At 37.1% G+C, this 17,110-nt stretch overlaps 1 long non-coding RNA gene across 1 annotated transcript in view; it reads left to right on the top strand.

The window, feature by feature from the left end:
- LOC114478543 (uncharacterized) overlaps window positions 1-17,110 on the top strand; it is a 36,553-nt gene that overhangs the window by 19,006 nt on the left and 437 nt on the right. The window contains exon 2 of the long non-coding RNA XR_003675870.1: window positions 11,679-11,768. This is a non-coding gene — a long non-coding RNA (uncharacterized LOC114478543). The remainder of the gene's footprint in view (window positions 1-11,678; window positions 11,769-17,110) is intronic.

Genomic DNA, 17,110 nt, shown 5'->3' with positions numbered 1-17,110 from the left:
AGCCCTGTCGGCATTTTGAGACATGACCCTCAGTTGATTGGCTGAAACATGGCCTTTCTAATTGCAAAATTATTCAGTATGAGAAGACTGAGTCAGGCTTGGGCATGTCTGAAATTGACAATACAGCTAAAAATCAATTGTTGCGTTATAATAAAGATTTCAGGGATCTTCACGTGTGTATCTGTGTGTGGGTGTGGGTGTGGGGGGGTGTGGCTACCATACCTGTTGGTGAGAGGGCACACTTACTTTTTCACTTCTGACTCTGAGAAGTTGTTTTTTCCACCTCTTAATTGATTTTCCACAAAGGCATCTGTAGAAAATACATGGTTTGTCAAAATGTGCAATTGTTTTTTCTTTTAATTAAACAACACCAATTAATTCAATTCAAAATGAAAAGATTATCAGGCTAAAAATAAGTAATATAGCTAAATTTATGGACTCTAAAACTGAGAAAATAACCTCCATTCAATGCTGTTTTGGTGCGGTGCATTACTTTTAATCTGATTGGTCGGCTATGATGATGTGATGCATTTGATTGTTGTCTTGTCATTTCATTTTTTTTGTAGTTTCACAATGTCCATTAATCATTTAAAAAAAAAAAATACTCATTGTAGCAAGATAAGGGTTATTTATAATGGGTTATATGAATGAAAATATGAATTATAATTATTAATATTACTTCAACTTTTGCCGGGGTGCCACTCCTTTTAACAGGAGAAATATGTCTAAGTTTTTAGACTAAACCCATTAATGTGAAACCAGGGAAGTAGATTTGTACAGCAATATCTACACCTTAATACACAGTTTTAATGAATCAGAGGAATCAAAGATTACGTTTTAACCTTTTATTCAAAACTCAACAATTAACACAGTCAAAATGTCATGATAAAATGCATTTCTAGGCTAATAAAAGTGAGGATTATATGTAAAAAGTGAAATCACTATTCTAGGAGAATGCTAGTTAATATTGAATACAAATGCAGGATACATATTCGAATAATAAGATCATAAAATTAAAGAATAAAATCATAAAGAGAGCTCATAAAACAAAGAGGGGAAGACAGACGGGGGAACAGACAAACATTAATGAGATGAACTGTGTGAACGTGTTGTGAATGTATGTAAGTGTGTAGTTATGGAAGTATGTATGTGAGCTATTGTGGATCAAGTTTGCTGATCAGAGTTCGTTCAGGTACCTTGAAGATGATGTCAGGGTTGGACCTGGAGGTGCTGTGTTGAAGAAACGCAGTGGGACGTGCCACCGTTGAGTTTCAACAGAGTATAGCCCTTCAGCCGATCCAGGCGGTTCTGGCCTTCGCACCTGGGTTAGAGAACGACTCGTGGCTTACCACAGTGGGTCGCGGGCCGCGCTTCTTTTGGCTGTTACACACGTCACCAGATGCTGGATTCGTCCGAAACAAGAAAGCTGTTGTTTCCAAAAATCTAAACTAAAAATAAAATAAAATAAATGAATAGATGGGGAAGGGAAACACGTTGAGTATGAAACCGCCAACAGTTTTTGGTATGAACACTCTATGAATGAATATGATGAGATGCTCACAGACCTTTTTTGTAAATGAGGCTCAGGGGCCCACCCCTCATTTCCGATCATTTCCAAATTTATGGGAACATAGTCATGTAATATTGTTTCAAAGGTAATTCAACGTAGATTACAATTATGCCTCACACAATTTGATTTGGGGCCTGAATTAATGCCAAATTTAGCATCAGTTTAAAGCTGATGTATGTGTTGTGTTGGCCCTAAATATAAACTTTATTGTAGTGTTATTTCCTGTTGTGATCTGTGGTTTCCAGTGATCTGTGTATCGTACAAAATGTTGCTTCCATGCTGCTCGGTACTGGCCCTGCTTCTGGACTGAAGTGGCATGTGGTGCTGTGGGAGGAAGGTCAGAACATCAAACGTTGCTATTTCTTAGCAGCTTTTCCTGATGAATCTCAGCGTGTTTGTGTCCCTTGTTTGCTTTTTAGTAGAAATGGAACGTAGGTGGTTGCAAAGTGAGGGAGATATTGTGTGTTAAAGGTCCAAGGCCAAAATGCAGACTAACATCCACTTGTTCTGAGATGTTATATTGTTTATTTTTTCTAGCTGGCATTCACATAGACTCATTCCTTTCCCAGGGGGCCGTACTTTATTTCACTGACGTTACTGGGAGGTTCTGCACCAGTTTTCTTTTATTTTTGTGTTTTTACATGCTCGAGAACATTCCCAGCTCTCGTCACATTGCACCATCCTTGCTGTCGGTTCTCTCTTTTGTAAGCCAGCTGACAACTTTTGTGATATTCTTGGCAAACTCTTGAAATTACGCTGGCTTTATCGTCCCAGTTCATCTACAAAAGACTCCACACTGCTTTTATTCCCTATGCTATAATTTGCAAACTGCTGAGACGAACCGAATCCTTTGTTTCCTATCTCAGAGAAATTACTCATAACTGCCCATGCCTCAAAAAATGACATAAAGCTGTCAAAAACTTTAACATAAACACAATGAACAATGTGCTTTGAGACTCCTCTTGCTACCTAAGCTGTAATTGTGATAAAATCCATAATTTGCGCACAAAACGACTTCTCCAAATCAATTTGCAAGATGAAGCTTGGGTTGCTCTTTGTATGGTGGACTTTGCGTGTCATTTCAAAGTGTTTGTAGCAATTATCTGCTTTCCTTGCTGTTACACTTTGTATTTTCTCTGGATGCAACATAGTATACAAACTGAAGCTTAAACACAAAAAACTATTTTCCCTTACAATGCTCCGATCTTCAATAAAAATTCCTATAATCTTTTGTCGAACTTTGGATTGTGTTCACTCTGCGGCAATTGGTTTACTTTGTGCCTTAACGCTTCGTTGGAACTCCCATCGGTTTGAAATGCTCAGTTAGAAACTATGTTTTTACTATTGACAGGATGAACTCCAAACCAGTCCTTTATGTATTCGTTCTTTAGGTTAACACTTGCACTTCTAAGATGGCCTTAATACAAACTGAATACATTCTCTTCAAAACAAATATGACAATACAATGTATAACCTTATGAAACATATAATTTCTTTGTTCTAACAGATAATTTTGTAACTGAAATTCTAAAGTGCAACCTTGTGTTATGTGAACAGCCTGGAAATAGGAAAAAAAAGTTTGCAACAGCGAGGATTAAAACACAATGTGACTGAGAAAACCTGGTAGAAATGTTGCAAAACTATGTAAAAGTAAAGCAAAACTTCCAAGGAGTTGAAAACACATGGTTTTGTAAACACGATGTGGTGCTCTCATTGATTTTCAGTAAAAAGTAGGCCTAGCGTAAACACAAAGGAGCTTTTCTTTACCATTCCAGTGTTGTCTCTCTTTTATTATCCAGAAGCAGAATAACTGATCGCAATAATTGAAAATCACATGAAGAACAAAAGACAACGTGCTACACTGTAAACTGTTTGACTTTCCATCTCTGTTGAGGAAGAAAAAGGAAAGACATTGGTGCTGGCCATGGTGCTGAACGTGTTCTCTCTTCCCTCATAAACAAACCAACGGAAAAAAAGGTTTGTTTCAGCGCTGAGATCAAGGTTATTTTGAACTACGCTGCTGAAAACGCAGGACATGCTTAAGACTCAACTCAGATACAAGATTAAAAACTACCGCGCCTGAACGATCAGTCCTCAAACTAAAGACCATTCGTTCTGCACTGTCAGATTAGTTTTTAATTTGTGCTAAATAAATAAACCAAACTAAACTAAACCCTAGTTCCTCACTATTCACTCATCACTCAGTGTGTAGGATGCCCCTCCCCAGTCACCGTGCATGCAATAAAGACTGTCACTCTGTGGTGTGATACGGTTGTCTGAGCTTATCAACGTCCAAGTTCCTGAGGGAAAAACGAAGAAGAAAAAAAAGCATGGCTGAGGCAGATTTAAGAAAGCGATACTTTGTACCGCTCCTCATTCTCAACTGATGGTTCCACATGTGACACAAGCTCTGAGATCCAAAGGCGTTTAGTAATACATAGAGGGAGTCATTGAGGACATTATAAGCTTGATTAGGATGTAGAGCATATTTTCTCTTCTTGAAAAGACTTTTAATTCAATTCAATCCTTGCTATCCAAGCTGAACGAGAGCCATTAAGAAACCCAGTCTGCAGATCTATCTACAATACATGCAGGAGGACAGTTTAGTTTTTTATTATCAGATGAAGACGTAGTGTGTAGGCCTCACTGACCTAGAATTTTACAAAGATTGCTGCTTAAAATTTTGTTTTGATCTCCACTGTAAACACTCATATTGACATTGTTGGCAAAGTTTCACGCATTGCATTGTGGGATGTGGAGTCCTGTAGATGGATGCATAGAAGTGTTTTTACTTCATTCTAAAAACATTTCTGACAATGTCAATAAACCCAGTATTAACAGTAGTGAATGATCAAAACAAACTTTTGAGTGGCAATTTTAACATCTCACATCTTCTTTTGAGCAAACGAGGCCTACGCTTTGTCTTTATCTGATCATTTTTATTTTATATTTGCAGGGTTGAATTTAACATAATGCTTTTCTTGAACCTATTTTGAACTTTTGCAGTTTTTCATTAGCATTTAAACAAAGTGTTTTCTGGCTGATTTTGTGCTGGTTTCTTGATTATTAATGCAATCCCCCATGCTGGATACACACATGACTTATTGATGAACCATTTTGAACTTTGTACTATAATTTGCACTCGAATTATCTCTCGTTAGCAACAGACGACTTAAACTTGTCAAAGTGCTGGCGTGCCACATGGTGTAGCATTGTTAATAGCAGATGAAAGGGGAGGGGTTAAGAGGATGTGACAGTGCTGGTTAGAGCCTGTTGAGAATATTGTACAACAAGTGACATCACTGTGGTGTCAAGAGGAGTGAAAGCTTGCACTGACTATGACCCTGAGCCAACTGTTGGAGGAAAACAGACTTTCAATGCTGGATTGGTAAATAATGCTATTAGTGTTTATGGTAAACAGCCAGTCTGTGAAGTGAATGCAAACATCTGTCAGTGATGTGTTGCTTCCTTATGTGCATCTAATACCAGAGGTGGCCAAAGTACTAGTATTCAGCACTCAAGTAAAAGTATAGATACTTGTATAAAAATGACTGGAGTAGTTCATTACTGTTTTAAATGTGTGTTCTAATCCTATCTATCTATCTATCTATCTATCTATCTATCTATCTATCTATCTATCTATCTATCTATCTATCTATCTGCGTATCTATCTGTCTATCTATCTATTTATTTATCTATCTATCTGTCTGTCTGTCTGTCTGTCTATCTGTCCATCTATCTATCTATCTATCTATCTATCTGTCTGTCTATCTGCATATCTATCTATGTATCTATCTACGTATCTATCTGTGTATCTATCTGCGTATCTATCTGCGTATCTATCTGCGTATCTATCTGCGTATCTATCTACGTATCTATCTATCTGTGTATTTCATTGTTTTAACAACTTGTACAAAACTGATACATGGAAATAAATTCAATCTGTTACCCTTTATGAACAGCTGGAGAATTTAACACTATTTAAAGACTAAACGTAAAAAATAAAATGCAAATGCTAATGCTCAGTTTAACATTTTTAAAAACTTGAAAATATTAACCATAAAACTAAGGGAACAGATCTTTTTACGTTGTGACGTCATCTTCGAAGGCCTTAAAAGTAACAAGCTCATTTCTAAAATGTAAGGAGTAGAAAGTACAGATATTTGTGTAAAAAAGCAAGGAGTAAAATAAATAAAAATAAAATGCTCAAGTAAAGTACAGATACCAGTTTACTTTGTTACTCGTCACCTCTGTCTAATGCTGCCTAGTCTGAACTGTTGGTTCAACATCTGCTCAGGCTCAGGACTGTAACAATCCATTAATATTGAATTTACATGTTGATTGGTTAAGCAAGTCTCTGGTCTTTGGAGAGAGCAGACGTGTTTTTCATTCGCTCCGATAACACGACCTTGGCTACAGCTGGCTACAGCTGGCTACAGCTGAACAGCCTGGTGAAAAAACCGCAGGGAGGCCCTTCAGAACCCAATTCGGGTTTGGAAGAGGTCAAGGAGATGATATGCGAGGGTCTACGGAACCTATCTGCCGAGATAAAGTCGTTGGAAAAGACGCTGGAAAACTCACTGAAAAAACTACAAAGCGAAGCAAAGGTACTGAAAGAAAAGAATGAAAGAAATGCTGAAGAGATAAAATTGTTGAACGCCAGGGTTGAACAGCTGGAACAAAAGGAAAGAGAGAAAGATGTCATCATCACAGGCCTAAAGCTGTAAAAATAACCTTCACGAATATGAAATTTAAAGGACAACTACTGAAGCAAGGAAATAAACTCAAGGGAACAAAGGTGTACATCAATGAAAACCTGACGAAACAAAATGCAAGCATTGCATGGAAGGCACGCCAAATAAAAAAAGGAGGAAAAATTGTGAAGACTTGGACAAGGAACTGCAGGATTTACATCACACCACTGGGAGAAGAAGACGGAAAACCAATCCTCGTCAAAACGATGGAAGACTTGGGAAAATACGAAGGATCCACCTAAACAACAACATTACCGATGGTAATCATGGATATGGACCCAGATCTATATAAACACTGGAAACAAAACTCACTGTGATTATTTTACGGAGACTGAATTAAATGTGGAAACCAAGAGTAAAAAAGGTCTGTCATTTATTCATTTTAATTGCTAGGTGGTGGGGTGATTAAGGATTACATTCAATTTAAATTCAAAGTGTTTATTGTCATATGTGCAGTTAGAAACACGTTTTCCTGTACAATGAAATGACTACCTTGCTTATGAACTAAGATATAATACAATGAAATTACTACCTTGCTTATGAACTAAGATATAATACAATGAAATTACTACCTTGCTTATGAACTAAGATATAATACAATGAAATTACTACCTTGCTTATGAACTAAGATATAATACAATGAAATTACTACCTTGCTTATGAACTAAGATATAATAATGTGTTTATACAAGTTAAATCTAACAGTGGAAAATACAACACTGCCAATAGAACTAACAGCTGGATTAACCTTCCTGTAGAGACAAAACAAGCTGCAAACTTGTGTGTCCAAAAGAGACATTCCCGAGTGGTGACATTATGGATGAAAAGGAAAAAAAAAAAAAAAAAAAAAATTCCAAACAACTTCGAAAGAGGAACTATTCTTGAACTGGAGGAATGCTAACAACGTCTGGTAGGGAACAAGGCCAACATGAACAACGATAGAGAGGAAGAGGAATAAAAACAAGACAACACTGACTACAGATGAGAATACACAAGAAAGGACTGTTCAACAACTCAAGAATGTTTGACCAGAGAGACATGTAAACCCATGTTACTTTGCGATGGTAAAACAGGGGATGGGACCCAGATAAGCAAACTGCTTCTCTCGTCTCCTTTTTCGGCATGTACAAAAAATGTAAAAAAAAAAAATAAAAAAAAAAAAGTGAATGTAACCATGTCGGAAATAAACTGAATAAATAAAAATAAAATAAATAATCCAATAAAATTAATTGAAACTCAAACCATGGATTAAAATCATTTGTGATTTGTTTTTTTAGGGGGGTTAAAAAAATGCATTTTATTGAAAGAGTAACAAAACCCTTTTTTTTTCTGCTGAATACAAATGTATTTGGGTATGAAGTAGTGCTGTTGGTTCATCCTGGTCCAATTCATCTTGTCGTATTTAGTTGTAAAATGTAACAGTGACTGCCCTCTATGGGTTGAAACCTGGCTATTACAATTTAATTTTGCTATTGGCTGAGAACAAGATTCTGTGACGTCATTGGACCATTGTGCGTCACAAACAAGCACTGTTAGCCCCGCCCCTTTTATAGGAACTAGCACCTGGATTGAGATCATTGTGAAAAAAAGATGTAAAATGATTATTGAATTGCTAGTTAGCATAGCATAGAATGTTCATTGGCGATTTTATAGTATAGAGTGGGCGTGCTTTAACTGCTCCAGCAGCCCCGCCCATAATCAAGGCATTGTTTGAATTTCCTTCTAGTGGCAGGTCAGCAAAAACAAAGGGGTGTAGTTACACTTTAAATGCCTGGAACGATTCAGCAATAACATAAACAAAACATCAAAATTGCTTGGTATTTTCTGACATAACAGTAAATATTGTAGCATATCATGTTGTATCATTGTCAAACTGGTGATTTACACACCTATTAAATACCAAAATGTTTGAGTCCCTCATGCATGTGTCCCATATTTGAAAGTTTTTACCTTCAATGGCAAACCTGAAAAATGCTATCGTATGGTGTATATTTGACTAGCTTGGGGTTTGTGTATCATCTGTCCTGATATTTCTACTTGACAGCCACAGCAACAATGTGCATCAACTGTGTTTGCAACATCCCCCTTTGGGAACACTGTCAATCCTCTGTATATAGTGACAGTCAAAAATCCCTTTTTGCTTTGAACAGTATCTGTTTTATTATATTTCATGAGAGGCTTGGCAGTGCTTCGTTAGCAGAAAGGACACAGACTGTCCAGCTGGAGAGAGACATTTTCCGGAGAAATTGCAAATCACTTCCCTTTTTATTATCCAACGTCATGAAGAAGTGACAGTACCCAAGGGAAGTGGCAACAGATACAGCATCAATAATTCATGCCTCTGTAGATTGAACAAATATGGCTCCACTATTGTCAGGCACTTAGCTATAATGTAGCTGAAATGGGGAGTAAAAAGCCCGGAGCCATCTCCAATACTGGTGTGATCGTTACTCAGCAACTGGTTAATTGTGCTAATTCTGCGAAGGCTACGAATATGCCTCTGCAGACCAATGACATTAACGTGTGGTGGAAGAAGTCGTCTGTTGTTAAAGAAATTAATTACCAGCGTTTAATGAAAAGGAAATATTCCCATTTGCATTTTCATAGCTTCAATCTCCAAGGAATCTAACGTTGATGGAAATTGACATCCAGGGGTTTTTTTTTTTTTCTTCTTCTTCGTCTTTCCTAAGCGAGCGCTAATGGAAATTGCCATTTAACCGACATAAAAAGTCACACTGAGAAAATGTTCCCAAAAGTAATTTCCATCGATTCTGGATGCTGCTTTTGAATCACACTTATCCTTATTTGCATCGTTCTCTTCTCCTAATTTCAGCTAACCTTTGCCTGGCTTCTATTGCTCAGACATTCATGAATGCTCTTCCCTTCAGTGGTTGAACACCCCCTGCTTTGGACGGAAAAAAAATACATTTTCTATTGAAGCCTCATATTTATGATGTTATTTAAAAAGTTGTTTTGACCCTTATGATGATGGCAGCATGCCTTGAGGACGCCTTGTAATGCGTTGCGTGACACATATTGAGACCAGAGCAACATCAGTCAACCCCCAGAGAAGGAACTGATACGGGGGTTTTATTTTTGATTAGAAGTGCCTCCACTTGATTTCCTCACAACCTGACGTCTGTGTTGTGGAAGCGTGGGACCTTCAATGATCTCCAACAGTTTGTTTTTAACAAGCAATGACAAACACCCAGCCCTTCCTACTTATTTAATGCTGCAGACTTTTATCTTTGCTTAGCCTTTGAACCAGGCCTTAAGGCAGGCATGCTGAGACAAACATAGCTCAGAGGAAGCCCGACTCCAGATAGAATTCCCTCTAAATCTGGTATCTCTTTGCCGCAGAGTGAGAGAAAAAAAAAAACCTCTCCAACATTAGATCATCAAATCTAGATCATTCATTGAATTTTAGATCAGAGAAAGCATCAAATTTAAGGCCCCGGGGCCAAATCTGGCCCTTTTGAACATCCAATCCGGCTCTAAAGAGAAACTAATATAACAGAAAAAACATGAATTATTACCTGACTGCATTTTATATCTCAATCAGTTCGAAGAAGTCTTATTTTTCCAAAAACACTCGTTTTTTTCTCTTAAAATATTTAAAGGGGTGGGTCATGTTTTTTTCAGGCACATAGTACCATTCTATATCATACTCAAATAACTATGCTACCCAAAATTGTTTGGAAAATGCAGCAAATATCAAAAATGCCTTAAAAGAAATGTCCCTCTGTTGTAACACTGTTTATGACGCTTCAATTTTGCCTCTGTCTCTTTAAGAAACTCCAAGCTTGTTTGACACGCCCATGAACACTCCCCTTTCATCCCAACGTACATACTTTTCTCTATGTTGTAAGATTTACACGCACCACAAACAAAGGACTGGATGGGTTTATTTCACGTTTTGTGTGCCAGTGGACACTCAAGTTACCACATATTTAATAAAGATATGCCTTTCTCTCATATACTGTATATGTAAGCTCCTTAAACACTGGGAGAGAATGTTGGACATTTAAGAACATATTTTTAAATCCTCTTTTCTGGCAGACAGGCAGGGTAATTTGCCAATTTACCAAACTTTTATAGAAAGTGATTATTCGTGTGATAAGTTACATTTAAAGTAAGATATAAACCCATGATCTGACTGTGGCTTTGTTGATCTACTCGAAAGGCGTATTATTTTATTCTGCTGAGCACAAATACAAGCAAGTGGATGAATACAGCCAAAAACCTTTTTTTTTCTATTAATAAAGCAAAAGCAGCAAAGGCCAAAAAGCTATCCTTGATTGGATCCTATTATCCTTTCATGCAGCGTTGTTCATTATTGTTTTGTTCCTTCCTCATAGTTATGTGATTAAAATAACTACTTGGACATCATTTTACAATGAGGAAATTAGAGGTGCATGTGCAAATCATGAAAATAGAGAATCTATTTTTCACTTTGGTCATTAAAGTATGGAGGGAAAGATGAAAGCAGAGGAAATGTAACATGTGTCCGCATTTTGCTATAATGGGAAGATGAGACATGTGAGAAATCTCAATGGGCTTCAATGCACTCACCTTTCTTTTTGCACCTTTAATGGAGGACCATCATTTGCTGTGTGTGCAGGCAGAAGGTTTCTCACCTCGCTGCATAACACCTTTGTTTGGATCGTCCTTGTTTTTTTTCTCCAACAAAGGAAAAGTCTTTCATGAATTTGCAATAGAAAATATCAGCAAACTCTCTTATGGCATTTTGCCCTCTTGTTCTGCATTTATACCTGCTTATAAACGTTCCCACATCTTACCATTTAAAAAAAAAAAAAAAAAAAAAAAAAATATGGGTATACCGACATAAACGAGGCTCAGATGCCACAACAAAAATATTAAAACCTATAACCTATATTATGAAGCCTGACAAGGTAACCAATACATTGGATAGAAATTAGATATTTGTTTTTAGTGTATTTTACAGCTGATTTATAACCCGTTATCATAATATCTATCTATCTATCTATCTATCTATCATACTTGTAATTGACTTTCTGAGGATAAAAGATAATTGTAATTTAATTGTATTGGGAAAAAATGCTGGTCACTGTAATCGTAAATGAGTTGTAATTGAACATGGGTAATTAAAAACGTAACTGTAACTGAAAAATGGTGAATGAAAGATATTTCAGCACTGCAGAAGTTGTATGTATGTTGTAACGATATTGTTTGCAAATTGAATTAACCCCTTTAAAAATATTTTACAATGCATATCTTTAATCCAAACTGTTAAGAAAGTGGATAATGCTTGTCTTTTATTCTGCACCACTGGAAATGTACTGATGTCACGTCATTCTGTCTGTATTTGACAGCAGATCTACATCGATGGCCAGAAAATTCAAACCATCTTCCTAATCCTGAATCTGGGTGTGAACCTTCCCTCCAGATGTGGCACCTAATAGGTATTTTCCTGCTCCATTTGTTTTCACACTCATCACATTTGCAAATAGATGTAAATACTTGTGAGGTAATTAAAAGTCAGATGACTTGAGTTTGTCTTTGTGATGATATAAGAAGCGGCTCCCCACGAGCTCTGTCACTGTATTTATGCAGATGGATCATGAGGCACGCTGCACCTCATTAATAGCAACTCAACTTTTTTAACCATTAATATACACATCCATGAATGTGCGAAAATATTTTTTTAATAATCTGAGGTTTTTAAGGCCCTGCATGTGCTCATAAAACTTCCTTCGTCAGGTCTATTATAGAACCGTGTGTTCAAATCTTGTTTAGTATGAGATTAAAATGCAGGATTTCATCTTTTATGCATGCGTGAATGAATTTAGTCCAAACCCATCAGCCGCCGCAAAATTCCCCAACTTTTTCAGCTCACGTTCCCCCTTTGATATTTACACAGTGAACTCACTCTGTGATATTAATTAGAAACCAACCTAATGGAGTAACTGAGGGCTTCATTTCTCACCTACACCGAGCTGTTTGAAATCTATCTCACGCTACCTTAATGTAATTCAAACAGCACCACAAAGATCTTCCATAATATGACTGGCACTTAGTTATAGAGGGTGTACATTTTAATGACATCAACACTCGGTGAAATAAAATGTGCTGGAATTGAGTTGATGCTGTCTGTGCTTTGCCTCCTTTCAGACAGGATTTGTTAAATAACAAATAGTAAAGGACTAATGTGGTTTGTCACTTTAGCAGCAGGACACAGCTATGTTGGGATAAAGAGTTTTGGGCTCTTCAATTGTAAACAATATCCACTTCAAACACTTTACTCGGTGCTGTTTTCCTTCTCGTTTAAGGTTCTGCATCACTTAAAGCTTCTTTTGAGAAACCATTCGGGGCAAATAATACTCTTTCTTCTGTCCTACTCAGGATTTACATTAAGTGTTCAATTCAATTCAATAGCAACAATGCACGGTTTGAATTTCCTGCCCTCTCGTGTGTGTTCAATTTCAACAAAGCGTTTTGTACTTTTGTTCTTCTCTGCACAAAATCCCACTTGTGTTTGTGCAGAGATTTCACTGTTTGGCTACTATTGTGTAGATCAACAGTGTTTCCTGTACATTGATATTAGGCAGAACCAGTAAACAATAAGTATTTTGGCAAGACGATTGTACGTATCTAACACATACATTATGTTGCAGCAGTTTTGCAAATTGGGTGGCAATAAGGGCTCCAACCTGGTTAGCAAACCATTCTACATTCAATTATCCCTATGTTTAAATAGAGGTCATTATCCGTTCTTTGTTAATTACCTCCACCAAAGAGGTCATATTTTCACTGCTGTTTTTTTCATTTGTTTGTACTTAAAGAGTAACTAAAGCCCAAAACCACCCTTTTTCTTTAATAAATACATATGTATTTGGGTATTAAATAGTGATGTTGATTAATCCAAGTCTTAACATTTTAGTCAAAGTATTTTAATTTGGCAGACTGTCAGAGTGACTGCCCTCTATGGGTTAAAACGCAGCCATTGCAAATGAATTTTTCTATTGGCTTAGAATGAGATTCTGTGATGTCGTAGGACCATCTTGCATAACGAGTTAGGACTGTTGAACCAGCCCCTCCTATAAAACTTGGTAGGAGGGGCATTGATTGACAGCTCCATGCAGACTGCATTGACTCTGTTCTGTGAAGAGCTGATTCTGGTCTAATCAGATGGTTGATCAAGCTATGTGTGTATGTACAGCCACATTGTGTGCGTATCCCTGTCTGTCTCTGTGTGTACTTTTTGTCACAGAGTGTCGGTCCTTTTGGTTTATGTCTGTGTGAGTTGGTTTTCTGAGGCTCATGGCTGGAGAGTAGGGCTGTTTGCACATGCATGCTATTGTGTCTGCAGGGTTGTGTGTGCGTCACGTCAGGTTTGTGTGTGCGTGTATTTGTAGTAAGACTTAAGCGTATCCTAATAGGATCAACGCCCATAATCAAAGCATGTTTAAATTTCCCCCAGGTCAGCAAAAACCTGGGCTTTTAGTTACACTTAAATTCATTTTGTCACAGTTTAAACTAAAGATAACCCTTCACCATTGAATGTTCCATTGCATCTTGTAGGAAATCTGGATCAATATACTGATTCTGGATTTGTTTAGAAAATTTAATTGGCAAAATTTCAAAAATGTCATATCACGTTTTGTAATTGGACTGTTCCTTGGTTGGTTCCTTAATAACCCCAACAAAGATTGCACATGTCATTGTAGTTTTCGTTAAAAAGAAAGGAAATGGTGTACATGTGTTATTATTGGGCATAGAAATGTTCAGCAAGGTATCCAGATAACTTCCAATAATTGGCTAAGAAGATTTTTGGCGCTTGGCGAAGTTTTGCATTTGCTCTTGTTGCGTTTGCAGCAGTTGGCTTTACTTCTCTTACTTCTCTCAGATACTGTCAAGTCTTTTCTCTTCTTTAAAGTTGAAGAAATCAATGAGGCAGTTTTTAAAATGTAATGTTTTTGTTAAAATGTAGTAAGTGAAAGTCTTTAGAAAAATAAGTCCTTATGTAAACTATGCATACCAAAGTATTTGTATTTGTACTCCATTAATTGCCCTTTCTGGTTATAATTAGAAGGAAATCCTTCTAAATACCATGATATTAATATTCTATTGGCCCTGTGAGCACACATATACTGTTTGAGACATTTCACATGTAGCATTGCTGTTGTGTAAGATCTTAAAGTCATTTGGATTCAGGTGTGACAAATACCATTAGTGCTGGCTTGGCTCAGTAAAGCGACGCATCAAAGACGAAGTAAGAAAAAGCAGCGCGGCTGCTCACTTACCAAAGAGGCATGAAGGCGTTATCGCTCTGTTATTAATTATATGTTCATTTCCTGCAATGTAAAAAGGCTTATTAAAGGAAAGGCGAGCCATACCAGTGATTAAATTCAAATTATGTACGCTGTTTTTCCTCATAAGATTAACATTAAAATGATGACATGCGGTGTAAGCGTCTTTACCATACTAGTGGAGATAAAGCATTATTTCAGCTGAATGAAATTGCAACCCTGTACATAGGAACATTTCTCTCACAAAATGCACAAAAGCTCAGGAGAACAATATAAAACAGGATCAGGTAAACCCACTTTCTGTAACACTAAACGTGAAAGGCTGCACATGTCCTAGAACAGCACTCACCTGCATGAGTCGACTTGTCTTAGCTGTGGCTGCATTGAAGAGAGATGAATGGAGAGACCTTCATCTCCACGAGTCCTTGGCCTCCTTCCCCCGTGCCTCGCATTGCTTCTTTTTATTTCTTTCTCTGATGCTCACTCATCTTCCCTGACAAGTTTTAAATCCAATCTGTGGATTTGCACTTGTGACAGTCTTTGATTTTTATTTCAAAGAGCACAGATTATATTTCTGGCTGCATTGATATCATGTTGTACTGACAATATTCTCTACATAAGACTTTCATACACAAGAGTTCACAAAAAAAAAATGATCATTTCATCTAATTATTGTCTTTAACAGTTGTTTAACCTAAAGAGGGTTAATAGGTGGGTGACTCAACTTTTAGCCTTCAAATACGTGTAATATCCCTTTTTATATGTGGGCATCATCATTTTGGAGATTTCAGCCAATCATCGTTCAGATATCATGTTCTTGTCACGTCACGACTACTCTTCCTGGACAACTTTCATCGCAGCGGGGACCACAGAAATGTCATTGTCTCACCTGAGAAGCAATTTATCAACATTTATGTCTGGATGTAGAATTATGACCAATCTGAGCAGTCAGACAGGAAAAAGCAAAGGGCTTTTTGCTAATTTTTGGAGTCGTTTTATGCGTTTCTGTGGTCATTTTCCTCTATTTTATGTTATTTATTTCTTGTCATTTTGTCCACTTTTACCTAATTTAATGGGTTGTTGGTGTCATTTTTGGTATTTCTGTTTTTGTTTTGTGTAATTTTCTCTCATTGTATGTGTTTTTGAAGTCATTGTATGTACTTTTGTTGTCGTTTCGTATGTTTTTGTGTGTTTCTGTTGCCATTTTGTATATCTGTGTTTTTAGAGTCATTCTGTGTGTTTTCTTTGGGGGACGCACAAAATTAGACCAAGGGCCAGTTGCTGATCTCCTCAAACAGTGGCTTCATCTTCACCCAAGCATCATAATGACAAACAAGGCTGAACTGCCTTTAGATCAAAAGGCTTCACAAAAACCTATAATGTGGCACCAAAAAGATGTATTCTTTAATGTTTACATCATCAGGGTTATTGTGGCCCAGATTTCCCCCAAATAAATCTATTTCATTGTGTTTTGCCAAATTTCTCTAAGTGAAGCCACAGATTCTACTTTCCACCCGTTTGCATGTACAGTATTAATATCAGCATGTTTGTGAGATAAGTAGCTTGGTGAAATTGTGGTTAGTTTTACAGTTTTTCCTTATGAATAACAAACCCAATTTATTTCATCATCAGAAATAGGATTGCAAAAAAAGGATAGCAGCATCGTGACCTATTGATAAGATGAATTGATTTTTGTTCAGCGTTGTTTCCAATTTGCACATGTATATTTAAATACTGCAGGCTTTGTTTCACTGTAAAGATGTTAGGATTCATCCACAATCTTTTTTCTTTCTAATTACACTTCATCTTCAACCTTGTAATTTCAGGAAAAAAAACATATATTTGCTTAATCCATTTGCTACTGCATACCTCTCATTGCCTTGTGAATAATGGTTTCAATAATTTATGGTTTGATTTAGTGGCACAGAAAAAAGTTAATTACACATCATCGTGTCAACGGGGTTCTTTTCTGCAGCCGAACTGAGCTTTATGGGACAGGTAATGACAGCCTTGTGATTGAGCAGGTTGAGCATCCCTGTGTGCTGAGGGATGAAATCTAATGGGTCCAGTTTAGTCCAACGTGTAGGTTAATTAGAAACTGTTAAGCAGAGCAGTCGGGGTTAAGGTTGTGTAATCACACTACGTGTAAGAGCAGAGGTTGGCAACCTCCACACCCACAGGACCTCTTTTTACTCACCCTCTCCTACTCCTGAGGTTTTCTGGCCAAGAGCTAGACATCTGTATTTTGCTCATCTTTTTCCTGGCCTCAGGATTAGTCCTTTTTATTTAACATTGTGAGAACGTTAGTGTTCGTACATTGACAAATCTTTTTTTCAAGTAACTTTGAACATGAGATCTAAAGGTGGAGGAGGTGGAACTGTTATTTTCCAAAGCTGATGAGAGGCAAATCCCAAACATCCTGTCAATCAGCAGGACCTGCTTAAACTCTGTATTTTATTTTGGGTTTGGCTCCTTTTTATGTAGCATAAAGATCA

The sequence above is a fragment of the Gouania willdenowi genome, chromosome 2 (genome assembly GCF_900634775.1).
Source record: "Gouania willdenowi chromosome 2, fGouWil2.1, whole genome shotgun sequence".
Taxonomy (NCBI): domain Eukaryota; kingdom Metazoa; phylum Chordata; class Actinopteri; order Blenniiformes; family Gobiesocidae; genus Gouania; species Gouania willdenowi.
This window is presented reverse-complemented; position numbering and strand designations above follow the sequence as displayed.